At 40.7% G+C, this 15702-nt stretch overlaps 1 protein-coding gene across 13 annotated transcripts in view; it reads right to left on the reverse strand.

Annotated features, from left to right (window-relative positions):
- RREB1 (ras responsive element binding protein 1) overlaps positions 1–15702 on the reverse strand; it is a 156222-nt gene that overhangs the window by 90061 nt on the left and 50459 nt on the right. For 4 of the 13 annotated variants that reach the window (XM_061591417.1, XM_061591388.1, XM_061591379.1 and 1 more), the window contains one exon: positions 9168–9269. The exons of the other annotated variants lie outside the window; for them this stretch is intronic. The gene's annotated coding sequence lies outside the window, so the exon portion shown is untranslated. The remainder of the gene's footprint in view (positions 1–9167; positions 9270–15702) is intronic. 13 annotated transcript variants of the gene reach the window in all.

Consider the following 15702-nt stretch of genomic DNA (forward strand, 5'->3'; position numbering starts at 1 on the left):
TGGTGATGTCCACGCGTACAGTTGTCTTTTCGGTTGCTCAAAATATGTGTTCGCAAGAAACAAATTACTGGCTTCACAGAATTCAATAAGTCTTTCTCCTGTTTCATTTCTGTCTCCCTAGCCCCATTTCCCCACAATTCCTCGTTCTTCTCTGTTCCCTACTTTTGCATTCCAGTCCCCCATGATTATCAGAACATTTTGTGGGACTTCACTGAATACAATTCATGAAATTCTAGGATGCCACAAGGATTTTTTCATTCAAATTATATAATTTTATTTCAGGGTTAAAAGATTAGTTGCACTTTATTTTGCATTTGAAAATTTGTAGTCTACTTTCACTGTGCTCTGCTTTTCTTTCTTCCTTACCCCTCCCCCACACCCCAGGGGGAGGAAAAAGTCCACTGCAATAAAAAGACGGGGTGTGAGGAACACACTGGTGCGTCATGAAAACCATATCTCACAACAAACCTTTCCTTTTGGGTCACAGCTCAGAGGTCACTAATAGGAGACCCTTGAGCAAGGGAATGAAATGCAAAGAACAAACTTTTCCTCCAAGGAGGACCAGCTTACAAAGTACCCACAACATTTTATACCTAGCTTTTCCTAAGGTTTTCATCAAAAGACTAGTGTGCAACACCCTTTGGCCTGTATTTTATGCATAAAGGCTGCACAAAATCTCATTGCATTTTAATATCAGAAATCAATCCAATTAATATTTGTTTTAAGAAAAAAGAACCAAGAACACTCCCCTTCACACACAGAAACTTTTTATTTATGTCACCATTGACTGCATCCTAGTGATGGTGGCTTTGGGGTTTGTTTTTTACACAAAGGCAAGAAAAAAATATTGTGTTTTTTTTTAAGATCAAGACTGAGGAAGGGTTCTGGGAAACTCAAGAACTCACATTCCACAACATACATTTTGACTGATCTTAATAAAGCTGTTATTTCACAGTCTCTATGAATTTAGCTTTAAATCGGCATTTGCGGTCCTGGCTGCTGCTCTTTTCCAGGATGTAGGCCCTGCTGACAGGATTAAGTCCAGCCAGACTCAAGGAACTGGCAGACAGCTGCCACACAGTCATTTATTACGGAGTGCCACTCCTCTCAAGTCAAGAGAGAAACAGATCCTCTTATTTTCAGCTGTGTTATCAGCAGGGGTTTCTTTGCTCAGAGGGCTTTAGTGACTAGGCCTCTCCTAAACAAATACCTCCTCTGCTTCCTCCCCCCCTTTTATCATTCTCATCTTCTTGTCTCCTGCTTCCAGTCAAACACAGGAACTCTCCCTTCTCACCAGCTACATGCAACATTCACAATGATCCCGTGCTGGTGTTTCTATATTACAGAAGGCTCCATCCTTATAAAGATGAGCTTCATTAGGAAACTATAGTAAAACAAAGTTAATCATAGCGGTAAGGAGTGCAGGGCATTCAGTTTGTCTTTTTTCTTTTGACTGCTCAAATATTTTTGCCAGGCTGCCTGTCATTTCAATAAGCAGCAGTTAGGTGCTTGGGTATCAGTTACCACTGAAGGTACAAGGAGGATGAGTTACCTCTAGCCTGGTAAATACCCTTAGTCCTATCCCTCTTGCCACCTAAGACATGGGAGCACCAGGAGAGGGGGGGAGGTGTGTAGGGAAGAAGGAAGACAGTCTCCCACCTCTATAACCACTTTACCCCCCAAGAACTGTTATGTCCTGGTTATTTCAGATGTTGCCAGCCTCACTATCACTCTCATTACAAAATGCATTACCCTGCCCCTTCACCACAAGCCTATGCACGTTACTCAGAAGCATGTCCCCCATGTTCAGCAGGACTGACTCCCAGAAGAACAGCTTTATGTAGCCTTACCTGGCACAATCCCCATTCACAGGCTATTTGGTTCTAATAATCCCCTGCTCCAGTATGAAGCTGTTGCACTGCATAACTGCAGTGAGGAAGAGTCCCCTCACCTTCCAGCTCCAGACTTGGGCAATTTGGTGCTGGGCAGCGAAGTCACTCAGAGCACCTCCAATGCCCATCATCAGATGTCTTGCACAACCTGGAACTGTTGTATTTTATCCTTTGAAGCTCAACACAACTGCAGGGAAAGCCCCCTTAAAAAAAACTCTGAGTTCAAAGAGGTGGCACTTCTCTCAGCACCCTCGCCAGAGGACAATGGACCACTGCTTAAAGACAACTTTAGGAAAAGCAAGCTCTTTTATGTTAAGCACACCAAGTACAATATATGCTGAACACTATGGAAATACAAGGTATTGTTACTGCTCCCTGACTGTGCAAAATACATCTGTTTTAACAATCCCAAGAGCGTTTAAACTAGGTTTGCTCCTTTTCCAACATGCAATCATGTTTAACTGTGCTCTCAGCTGCTTTTCTATCTTATTGAGAAACAGCAGAAGGTGAAAAAGTTGATACCCTGCAGCAGGTAAGGTATATTTTTAGTCCTGGACAGCTGGCAAGGAAATGTGGCATATATCCTATCATCTAGTTGAACAAAGCAGAGAAGTAAGGTTTGCTCCATCTTCTTTCCCTCTCTCAGGCTGCATCTCAGGCTGGGGTCAAGAGGACTCTCAGTTCATTCAAACATATTATTTGCAATATTGTTTAAATACTAATATACTAAGGGGGGTTGTCTTTTTCAGATCTGCTTTTCAATAGCCACTCACCTGGGACAATTGCTTCTAGGCCACCAGACAAGGAAGTTTTAGAAAAGTCAGGATTGTGTTGTTGGACTAAACACGAAGGGTATGCAAGGGTGGGCAGGCTAGTAAAAATGTTTGTGGGCTACTCACTTTTGTTGACTTCTTTGCAAGGCTGGTTTATACAAGGTGTTAAAACAAAATTTAAAAAGCGCAGGTGAAATATGAAGCTGTCATTCCCTAACAAGGGTCTCGGTGTGACATAAGAAACTGGTTAAGTGAATCTTAAAAGGTTGCAATCAGATGGCAGAATATGCCCATCAAGAATTAAGCCAAGGCTGACAGGCTCACTTCACGGGATCAATATCTAAATTAGGAAACAGGGAGCAATGAGGGAGACCACCCTTGTCTACTAGGTATGGCAGAAGCATACAAAGTTTCTGGTATCATATCTGAACTCCTGATATGGATTGCCAGACTCGCATTTTACCTACTAGGAATTGGGGCAGAGAAAGAACTATTTACTCAAGGCCAATTGAGAACAACACAGGCAGCTGCTTTATTGTACCATTGGGTCCACCTAGCTCAATACTGACTGGGCGCAGTTCTCCAGAGTTTCAGGCAGGGAACCTTCCCAGCCCTACCTAGAGATGCTGGGGAGAGAACTTGAGACCTTCTGCATGAAAAGCAGATGCTCTGCCACTGAACGACAGCCCTTCCCAAGGGGAATGCAAATTCCTTTTGCTTTATTGCATCACAGTATTTTCAGATTCTCAGGCAGTAGCATCAGAGTATCAAAAACAGCTTTTGAGAAGCAACTTGCACAGGGTTGAAGAAATTTCTCAAATTCCTGGCCTTCAATATCAAATTCTTAGGTGGCTAAGCAACAGAGTACCTGGGATTATTCTGCTATACCATATTATATCCATATAAAACCATAGTATAACCATACTATATCCCAATAAATCCAAAATAAAGAGATAACAGAAGCAAGCTGGTTTTTCAACGTCTTCATCATAGTAATTCTTAAAATGCATGTATATTGGTTTATAACAGAACATAACATATGACATGATATATAATTATATGACATGTAATTTATTTATTTATTTATTTATTTGGTTTATATCGCACCCTTCCTCCCAGCAAGAGCCCAGGGCAGCATATATATAAGCAGACCTTTCATGCATATGCCTTAGTTGAATACTTAGCAAAAAATGTTCTTATTTCAGAAATGGAATAGCTCTGCCACCTCCTTTTCAGAAATCTTGTTCTGGCAACCCTGTTAGTTTCCTTTCTGAAGTAACAAAGGGATTTAAAATAGCAGTAAAATGGCTCAAGGGAGTGTGGCTCGATTCTAGGGATTATTGCATTTTGCAGGATGTCAAGACCATGTATCCTGGCTACATTTCATACTGTCGTGTACCCAGGGGAGTGATTAGTTCATGATAAGGCTATTCCCTGGACTGCTTAATTGCTTAACTGGTTTACCAAAACAAAACGGCTGTGCCAGTCTGAATCACGCTAGATTACGGGAGACGCCTCTTCCTTTTTTCCCCTTTACAATCTTGCCCATTGACCAAACATACACAGACACACACACACCACTCAGAAGACCTACGTTTTGGGAATGTATTTACTGCTTAATTGATAACAAATGCTCTAGAACTTCCCACCCTCCCTTTGCATGAAGCGTCAGGAACTAGTGATGTAAAGAGAAGGATGGAGGGACAGAAAGGATGCATTAGAGATCAGATGACTTTCAAATAGTAGTTCCATTCAGTTGTTCGAAACTGCCTTAATTATTAGACAGGCAATAATCAACAGGGAGCTTGAAGACATAAAATTAAAGGAGACGGTGCTGTCTCATTTGGGGCGGTAAGGGCCTAAATCTTAGTGATACTTGGTGCCATTTAAAGAACGAGTTCCTTTCAATAAGCTAAGAAAAGGAAATATTGCTGTGTGTATAATTTCTATGAAAAGCAGCCTATACTACCACATTAAAAAGGAGCAGAGAAATAGAATCCCAGTATTGCAGATACTGGAATACTACTAAGCCAGGCAACTTATGCCCAGCTTCTTTTAATTCATAAACAGCAGTACCTAGTACAATATAGGACAGCCCCTGTTCTGTGTCTTTGCTAAGCTTGCCATTCAATAGTGCAAAGGAGTCCCCCCACTACAGAAGTCTGTGTGCTTTTTAATCTTTTGCTGACCGCGCAGTGGCAGCTGGATTTCCTGCTACTTTCCTAAATGGGGTTGGTTCAACTTATGTAAATATTGCCTGTATTGAGACCTTTGGAGTTTTGCCCAAGCAATGTAACTGTACAGGCCTCTTACGTTCCACCACGTATTATGTTCTGCATCACTGAGGGAAGGGTGCTGTTAGATAGTAGTTCTTCTCTTTTTTGAAGGCTTAACCTCTTTCCACATGCCATATTTACTAAAAAAAATTAAAGATTCTGACTCCGGAATTTATGCTCACAGTTATCAAAATCTGTGCATTTTCTCTCACACACATACACTTTTCTAAAAATTGTTAACAGGTAGAGCTACTGCCAAGGGAGAAATATAGTCCATATATTGTTCCTAACAGATGCCAACACACTGTGTGTGTAGCCTTATTTCATTACTTTGGATCACAAGCATAATCAGAATTGTTGCAGAATTCAAGTCTTACAAGCAAATTCAAGTTACCAGGACTTTTAATTCTTCCAAATGGCTTTAGGCAGTTGTCTCAGCCAAACTGCAAAATATGAAAAACTAACAATTCACCAGAAATAGCCTTGAGACTGGGGTTCAAATCCTGTTTAGCTATGAAACACAGTTAGCCTTAGGCAAATCATTCTCAACCTCAATTGTCCATTTGTTAAACAGACCAAGTGACCAAGATTTTAACAATATTACAAGAATGGCAAAGACACTAGTTGCTCACTAACATGAAAGTTGAAAATATTTTGAACTATAAAGCATATTTATATTCATACGAGAAAAGGAAAATGATATTGACACGCCTCTCTCAAAATTATCTGGCTAAGTGTTTTATTCCTAATAGGATGTTTGGATAACCTGTGGTCCTATCTGTTTCAAAGTATGTCAACACTGGCTCAGTTTCATCTCTGTAGTTGTGAAGGAAAAAATATGTAAGATCCCAGAAATACAGATGGGGAACTAGTGGTCAGCCTGATATAAAATGGTTGCTTCAACAAGCTATACATCTACACAATCATGGTTCTTTCATAAGAAAATTTGTTCCAATAGAAGCCAGCAACTCAGAATTTAACAGAATAAGGACCAGGATAATCACAAACTCAACATAACATCTGGGAACATGCATCCACCCCTGTATGCAAACCAACACCAACTTGCCTACTGGGCTCCCTTAAAGGAAATGTGTTGCAAGCCAACTCCTGTATCAGAGGAAAGTTCATGTTCTGCAAATTCTCTGAATCATCTAAGCAAACAGAATCAGTACCGATAGTCCTTCTACAAACTTTGCTCCTGAGAGAAAGAAGGGGAACAAGAAATTGCAGCCCATTAACAGACTTCAACGGACGCTAATAATAAAAATAAGATGCATGTATCAGAATAGATAAGTCCATTTGTTGTGAATTTTGCAAAGTACTCCCTCCATTCCAACCCCATCTTCCTTCCTAAGGTTTGTTTTGCTTCTTTCTTAACGCAGTCTCTGCTCTCTCCACTGTGCATGCCCAAGCTAAAGCTATGCTTTACCATTCATTTCAAAACACTGCATTTTGCCAGTTACTCACAAACCACCAGTATTTTGCCTGGAATACAAACATAGCAAGATCAGTATAGACATACCACTAGGGATTGAAACTTCAACCTACCCCCACCTGCCCAGAGGAAGCAGAAAAAGCAAAGCCATTCAGCATCCTAAGAAGCCTCCCTATGCCATGTATGGATGGCTATTATTTTTCAACAATCCACACTATCAAATTTCTACACCGAGATCTATTCAGAAAGCTTCACAAAATCCTGCTCAGAACTGTCATGGAAGAAGGTGTTCCCCACATGAGCTCATATGCGAAGCCAGCATCAACCAACTAGCAGTAAACCTGATTTAGATATATAAGCCAGGGCTTCATGTCTTCCAAAATTCTGCCATTGCAACACTATCAAGTGCAGAATTTTGTACTTGGAACAGAGTTCAAGAGCATGAGCACTAGATATTAGTTAACAATGCAGGCCAGCACATGAAAAATTACTACACAATCTTCTATTCGATGCAAAATGTGTGGACCTTTAAGATCTCAGCAATCATTCATTTCTGCATTTTAAAAAGCAATTTTCTCACAGCTGTAGAGGGAAGCATTAAAATTGTGGGCTGTATTTTGTGAATGTCTCCTGAAAATAAAATGGACCAAACCAACTATTTTAGCTGACAGGAGATTGGGCTTCAGTTCACAACTCTGTCCCCATCATGCCATATCTTGGTCCTAGACCAGGGGGAGGAACCTCCATACCATGAGCCTAATTAGGCCCAACATGGGTGCATTCTCCTGTCCTAGACCATACAATCCACTTACATCTCAGTCTTCATCATTTATTGGATACTTGAAAGCAAACCCTTCCAGTTTCTGTGAAAACTTCAATCTTGAGAGGAAGAGAAAGTTGAATAGAAAGGAGTGTGCTTTGTTTGCATAGTTCAGCCTAGAGCACCAGTTCTGGATCTCCTTACGGCTATCAGAGTGAAATTAATTTACATCCATATTACTTCACAGCCTTTTTGCTAAGGATTCTTACAGTAGTCCCCCCCAAAAAAGAAAACAAGAAAGTTGGCTAATATAATGACAGTAGCCAGCCACATGGCAAGCTACTAACGAACAAAACGAAGTACAGAACTACAACTTTTCCACTTAGCTGAAATTTTTGATGATTATTCCCTTAGGTACATAGCTAAAAATACTGTCACCTAGATACACAGATCTACATGTGCTGGTCTATGACTAAAATAAATAAAATACAGCAAACAAGAACAAAATTAAATGCAACACAAATAAATAGTATAAAACCTCTCAGACCCCTAATGGAACCTGATAGTAAAATAATCTTATTTTATCAACATTCTACAGCAGACAATATACTATCACCTTACATAGACACACTTGCAACTAGCAGTTATATCACTACCTTTAAAATGGTGTCAAGATAAAGCTGAATCATGTGTTTCTAAAAGAGGGGAGGCATGGCAGTGCACATGCACTGGTTTGGGATTTCAGTGATGATTATGATGGATGACTATTATTTATTAAATTTATAACCCACCCTTCCTCCTACAGTTGTCCATGGTAGCAACCATAACATAACAATTTGACAGCAATAAAAAGAAAAGCAGGAAAAGTAGTGATGGGCAAGAACTTAGAACCATCAATCCCTTTCCATGTAGGCCTAGTTCTCTTTATTGGGCCTCCTGAGCTGCTGCCCTTGTGCCTCTATGTCCTGGTGGATGACAGGACTCCTGTATATCTGTATTCCCTTACACATGTGCTTTATATAGCACACTGCATACATATATATGCACCATACTATACACATTGCATAAATGTGCACACCAGCAAAGTCCATGAAATTCCATGCAGGCTAGTGAGTGAGCTGGCAGAGGAGGGAATGGACAGCTCCAGCCCTCCTCGGCACCCAACACAGAAACCACTCAGGCTACTAGAGGCAGGAAGCCCACTCCTCCAAATCAAGCAGAGAAATGCAGAGTCCGTCCCTCTTCTACCAGCCCCTCAGCGGTCTAGTAAAAAATGTAGCAGACTACTAACTTGCGTGGGCTTATTTAGAAAACTGGCAGTAAGCACTGATGCACAATATTAAGGAACTTAGCAGCAAGGGCCAAGGTGGTAGGAGCTACTAATAGGAGCAACAGATAGGCAGTAAAGCCAAAGGGCCCCAGGGCAGCAATTGTGGGAAGCTTGCTCAACAATTTAACAGAGGGGGATACGTTCTTAAAAATCTCAGGGCTTCCTTTTCCAGGAACTCTGACATACAAAGAAGCTGAATTCCAGATTCAGTAAAGAAGAAGTTGCCCCTCCATAAAAGCTTTGTAACAAGTAAAATGGTGCAAAGCAATTGGAAACATACAAAATTCCCTCTGCAGAATGTATTCCAGCTGTATATATTGGAACATTAGGATGTTGTGGGACTGCAGTGTTGTAGATCTTTGCACTGTATCTTTCAAAGCATATACAAAAAACATACAATGTGATGCACTGCATATACAAGGGCACTTGGTCAAGAGATGATAGTGCCAGAAGAACTTTTTCCCATTACTTCAGTTACAATTAACACAGTCAATTAGTGAGTTAGGAGAGAACAACAGTTTAGCAACTCCAGTCTCCCAAGATGAATTAAGGACTCTATTTTCAGAAAACAAACTTGATCTCTACAGGATGACACTTGCCAAGTTCTGACTGACAAACCGATCAAGAGTGTAGCTTGAAGTCTACTAAATCTTAATCTTTGTTTTGAGACACTCAAAACCAGCCAACGTTTTGCAGGTTACCTGTTATTTTAGCATCACCAGGCCTTTCCAGCTCCATTTCAATTCTGGCACTTCCTATGATATCAACCACTATTATATTCCTCACTCAACAGTCGGGAAAATCTTGTGGGAGGGAGAGAGAGAGAAAAAACAAATGAACAGGGCTGATTGTCTGAGAAGTTCCCATTTTCATACAACAAGTTCTTAAACCTTCCTCAAGAAATCTCTCTCAAAGCTTGTAGGTGTGTCACATTCCTTTTTCTAAGCATTCCTGCTGTGTAGAAGGGAAGGCAAATATTGCTGCAGCGTGCTGCATGCACTCAGAGATGACAACTCTGTAAAGATACTGACAATCAAGCAAAACAAATTGCAGACGCAATCCAAGAAACACATCCTGAGAGGATTTCACAAGGGCAGCCAAGAGAATTGCTTGATGCACAGATCCCTTTAGCTTGGACCAGATAATCTACATATGCAGCAAAATGAGGTGATAAAGTCCGCTCACTAAGGTGAGAGGATCTCTGAAATGGACCATCTTAGACTGAATGCATCTGTAGGACAAGTACAGCCTTTGAGTACTTCCCAATCACAACATTAAAAACATCTTGCAAGTTGAATATCTAGCCGAACCGTTTGTGTAAAAATAGAAAACTGTTTTTTATGCAGGAAAGCTTTCAAAAATGTGCCTGAAGTGGTAATTCACTTTGCTGCATATGTAGATTCAAACCTTAAGACCTCATATCATGTTACTTGCATGGATCCTTTTCAGAATGCTCAGACAAAATCAGAAGCCCCAGGCCACGTGAAAGGAGTCCATCCACACCATGACTCTTCTCCACACCAGAGAACCACCCACACAGAAACGAGAGCAATGTTGGCACAGGGAGAACCTGCAGGGTGGGTCCTTCCTCCCACATGGCCCAGGGCTTCTGCAACTAGGAAAGAAGGAACGCTGCACTTCCCATGCCACAAAAGAAAGGGAAGAAAGCTTGTTCAGGAAGATATACCAATTTTGAACAATGCTGTAAATCCTGTCTTGTCCCAAGACTTTCTGGGCTTTTAAATCCACTCAATGACTTTCAGTGGCAAACTTCACCCACAATAAGTAATGGGGCATAATGTCCTGCCAGAGACAAGTAGACATGACAGGGCCTGATGGCAGAGCACTGAGATCCTTGTTGCGCCACACAGAAGACCACATTTCAGGCAGTATTCAAAACCTCACCAATACGCCAATCCTAAGCATATTTACAAGGAAACAAATCCTGTTGAATTGAATAAGACTTGCTTTAGTGTAAATCTGTTTTGAATCAGACTTCTCTGTTCTCAATCACCCCTTCCTAAACTATTTTCTAAAAGGGGAGGGGGAGAGAAGCACTGCACTTGAGCATAATCCAGAAGTAGCCAAGTTGTATTGTTCTCAAGATGTGGGCTACCACTCCCAGCTTCCCTAACCAGGCTAGCTGGAACTGATAGGAATTGTGGACTGACAACATCTGGACAGTGCCATATTGGCTAACCATGGCATAACCTGTAGTTAGCTCCTCATTCTGTTCTTTAAGAGAACATTAAACTACCAGCAGTCTAGTTAAGTGGCACTGGTGGCATTGCTTTCCTTATTAGTCATGTAAAAATGTACGAGCAGTTAATTCCCAACAGCAATAAGTATTACTACTGATATATAATGGGGCAGTATACAAATGCAATCAATCAATCAATCAATCTATCAATGTATCTATTGCTACTATAAAGGTTAGCTTATTTATTTATTTATTCAATTTCTTAGTCGCTCATCTGGCTGGCTACCCAGCCGCTCTGAGCGACATACAAAGCAAAAAACATATAAAACATCAAAAACACCAAAACGCTAAGCAAGAAAGCTAAACAACAACATAGAGACTAACTCAGTTACAATAAGGCTTCTTGTCTGTATGTCCAAAAAGTGCGCCTTCAGATGCAAACTCCTGATGTGGCACTGGAGGATGGGGTTTCCCCATATCCAAATGCTATGCATGAACAAAGCTCACATTAAGTGGAAATTCACACATGGGAGGAGTGAAGGCCGGGGACAGAAGAACAAAACACCTGCTTTATAATTCCTAGAGCCTGTTTAGCAAGTGCAGAATGAGGGAAGCTGTTTCTTATCCGTGTTCTCCCTCTGAACATTTTTATTAAAGTATGAAGCAGATGGAGATCTTTGAAGTTTGATAAAGGCAACACACACACATACACAGAGCTTTCTATAATCGCCCTGGGCCCAACTCTCAAAGACAAGCCTAAGTTTTACTTAAGGGGTGTAGAATAGTTCTTTTCAAAAGATTAATGTTTTGTGTGCAAAAAAAAGAAAGCAAGATAGACGGAAAAGCTACTTTATCTTCCCTTTCCAAAGGTTTAAAAAAACAGGCCCATAACTGAAGGAGGCAGTTTGAAACACGTCTGATCATTCAATTATATATATAGCACGATAGACTACTGGTTGCCAAGTCCTGACTCCCATGCTTTTAATGCACGACAGAATAATTTGAAAGGTATGATAGGTAAAGGAACAACATCTCCTGCTGCACAGCTATTGAAGACACAGTATTCCCATCCAGGGCTCAACCCTGTTATAGGTCAAGTGAGGCAGCTCCCTCAGGTGGTTGATTCTGGGCACCATTAACAGTGTAATAAATGTTAAGTTATACATTTGTTATCACTTTTTTTAAAATGAAGGGGTAGCGGAGAGGTAATTATTTGAATTTCTTACCTTAACTATTAAAACCTGTTGAGCTGGCCCCAACCTTATCAATAAACCTACACCAGTAACACCTGGGAGATATGAGAAGTGACAGAGTCAGAGAACAACTTATCTACTCCTCTTCCATTAAAAAAAGGTTTTGAATTTCTTTCAGGTTATGTCTTTTTTTAACGATTGGGGGGCTACATAGAAAGAAAGTTATATATCTTCTTCCCTCTCCTAACTAAATTTGGGATATATCTTCCTTTTTTGTCTTCAGAATTATGTTCTAAGGGACACCATTTTTATTCCAAGCGTGATGTCTGAAACAATAATCCAACCTTCTAATGGATGATCAAATTCTATAAAATTATCACCACCTAGCACCAAGGGTTTCACAGGTATGGAGCATAAGTTTTATTCATTCTTACCTTTTTATCCGGTATTTTGCGCTGGAAGGCAAGGCAGCATACATGTAGTTCCTAGATGGCCACCCATCCAGTCACTGACCAGACCATGTCTGGTGGCTTTAGCAAAATGGTGGCCTCATGTGTCTTAGGACCATACCCTGGAAGGCCGGATCAATTAAGATGACAAGGAACTCCACGCAGGCAAGTAAAGGCAAGTAAAGGCAAGTGACCCCCTTGGCATCCACTTGAGACCCAGTGTGGTATATTGGTTAGAGTATCAAACTGGGACCTGGGAGGCCAGGGTCCAAAACTCCCACTTGGCCATGAAGTTCACCAGGTGACCTTGGGCCAGTCACTATATCTCTCAGCCTGACCTACCTCACATGGTTGTTGCGAGGATAAAACTGGGAGGGGGAGAGACGAGACAAGTGTGTTTGTACACCACCTTGAGCTCCTTGGAGGAAAGGCAGGATATAAATGCAATCATAAATAAATAACTAAATGCTGTTTGAAACATGCAGCCTCCACAGCCAGCATGGAAATGCAGCCTACTAGCCTCTTAGAAGGGTAGTACAAAAATAAAATAATTACAGGCTAGTAACTTTTTGCTTATTTACAAGGCTGACATATAATCATAAAATTATGATGGAGTGGTGGGAAGGGAGAAAAAGATTTGAAAAACATGCACCCATAATGTACTTTTAATCAGTGTGGCTAAAAAATACTTAAAGGGCCAAACTAATCCATCTAAAGTGATCTTGAGTATAAGGCCCTCAGGTCTGAGCAGGATTTGCAAGGTACAAGGGAATGCAAAGCAGTGGCAGTGCGACACTCTCCTCTTTGCAAAGTCAAGAGAAACTTTCTCAAAAAAACAGCTGTGGGAAGGGGCGGGGATACTCCTACATCCATTTTTGTAGCAGCATTCCCAGCAAAAGCTGTCCTCCTCCAGGCAAAATGACAGGTTCACATTTAGCGTCGGCAATACTCGTCTAGTCTTTTTTAGACAGCACTGTCAGAGACTCGAGAGGCAACGGCTACGTGCAACTTGTGTTTGTCACCACCGGAGCAGCACATGGCTTCCATTTCCTTCTAAGCAACTCCAAGGGGAAATGCAATGCTTTAAAAGTTGTTCTTCCCACTTCACCCCACCCAGTTCTCTCCAAAAAACACAGCCACTCCTTGCTTCAGCTAATTACCAAGAAAGGTTAAAACTTCCTTGTCTCACAGAAGTTACATGGCCCTCGATGAAGCATGCAAATTGCTAATCCCAGACAAGAGCCTTGGTCCATCAAGCCCAGTTCTGTTCTACCTGGCAATACTCCAAGGTCTCAGCAGAAAATTATCTACCTAACCATTTTAACTGGAGGTGCTAGGGATCAGACCTGGGCCCGAGGACACACAACCCTTCCACAAAAACAACATTTTCTGGCCCCGGTGGCTCTTCTTATAGGTACAGGACACAGGTGAGTGTAAACTTAATGTTAATATAACCTCCTAAAACTTAGACAGAAGGAATTAATGAACTGACTTTATTTTAAATAAACTAGGAAGATCCCAGCACCAGGAAGTACGGCTAAGATGCTGAGCTGTGAACCAGGAAGTTTCCTCTAACAGGAACTTACTAAGCAGCCTTAAGCAAACCACTGCCTGTCACCATCAGCCCCATTTTGGCAATATAGGGATGATATTCATCTACCCTACCAGTTGTAAGAAATCCTAAAAAGTATGTGAAGCTGTTCACACATGAACAAGTGAAAAGTGAAAACAAAAAATAATAATACTATGTTTGAAAAAAGTCTACAATCCTACCAAAGCCCCTTAAATCTCACTGAAGCAAAGGGGGATTCTAGCAGCTAAACTGTATGCAAAGTTGCAGGCTAAGTATATAGCTACAGATGTTTTTAACTATAACAGTAATAATAAATAAATATTTTATTAATAAAATAAAATCTCTCAATTATTTCTCACCTGTCCATAATACACCGTTTACAATTAATCTTTCTAAATAAATTAAAATAAAAACAAACATTTGTGAAGTGCTCCACATGCACTGTCTAGCTGTAAACTTTACAAACAACCTTCCAAGGTAAGTTAATACCCCTCATATTGCAGGTGACAGAGCCCATCCTGAGAGAGAGTGGCTTACCTAAGGCCACTTAAGAGTTCAGGGCATGGTCACAATTCAAAGGACTTCCCAATATGTAGCTCAGTCTCTTAGCTGTTATGCCACACCAGCTCTTATCTTGAGAGGCACCACTGGTTCACCAATTTACAGGGTTCCTGCCATGTAGGGGTTATAACACAATTGTAGAATACGACAGAACAAGCATCAGTTAACTTTTAAAAGTTCTTTCCCTATGCAAAGTTGACAGGTATCACATTGTTGCACAACAATCCAATTGTTCTTAACTTGCTTGGAAAAAAATCACTGGAATTACATATCACCAACAGACACTGCTAATGCTAAATTGCAATTAACAGCTGCTTAATAGTTGTGCAGGCACTCCATTGTAGACGCCTCCCATCTTAAGATCCAAGGGGCAGCTGAAAGCTACAAGCAGGTAGACAATAAAAAATAAATTTGTAAACACTGTAAAGTTTATAATGAGTAGCTGTAGCTCAGAATATCACTTCAAGAACTGCACGGGTCAATTTGTTTCTCTTCATTTTCATGAGGTTCCTCGATCAGGAATAAAAATTGTCCAATTCTCTTTTGAGTGCTTCCCCCAAGTGCTTACAACTAGACATTACTTCAGGAAAATAAACCACAGAGACTTTAATTATGGAGATGTTAGATAGAAGACATTCAATGTAATAAAACACACACAGCATAGGCACCTCAAATTAATTTAGCTTCTTCAAATCTGTTTTATGAAGTACTACTAAAGTTTTGTAGGTGTTTAACTGTTTGGGTAGAACAAACTGTTTCCATTTGGAAGAGTGACCTTTTAACCTTAGCATGTGATGTTAATACAGGAACAAGGATGTATGTGAAACCGATCTACATGAAAAACAGGGCATGTGGTAAAAACAGAGTCTTTATATCACCAAATAATGCAACTTCAACTCAGAAATTGTGTACTATACTGACAACTACACCATTGTGATTGTAATGTTTTATACTGATCTCTCAAATCAAGAGACATTTATCTTGAGTGAAAAGATTTTTCATTTTTAGCCCCCATTCAACTTAGCATTTCTCTTCAAGTCTGATCCACCCCAAAAAGATCTGAAATGCTGGCAGGTATTCAATTAATGTGTCTTGTTAGCAAAAGGATTTCTATTTGTGCAAAAGGACCTCCCCACCCCACCCCTGCACAGTGCCCTCCCCAAATTTGCCCTGGAAGGTAGGAGGAATCCCTAGGACAGATGTAAGGGGCGTGCACGTGGAAGGGGGGAAATCCCCCTGTCCAAGTAGAAATCCTTGCAC

Source organism: Rhineura floridana, chromosome 1 (assembly GCF_030035675.1).
Source record: "Rhineura floridana isolate rRhiFlo1 chromosome 1, rRhiFlo1.hap2, whole genome shotgun sequence".
Lineage (NCBI taxonomy): Eukaryota > Metazoa > Chordata > Lepidosauria > Squamata > Rhineuridae > Rhineura > Rhineura floridana.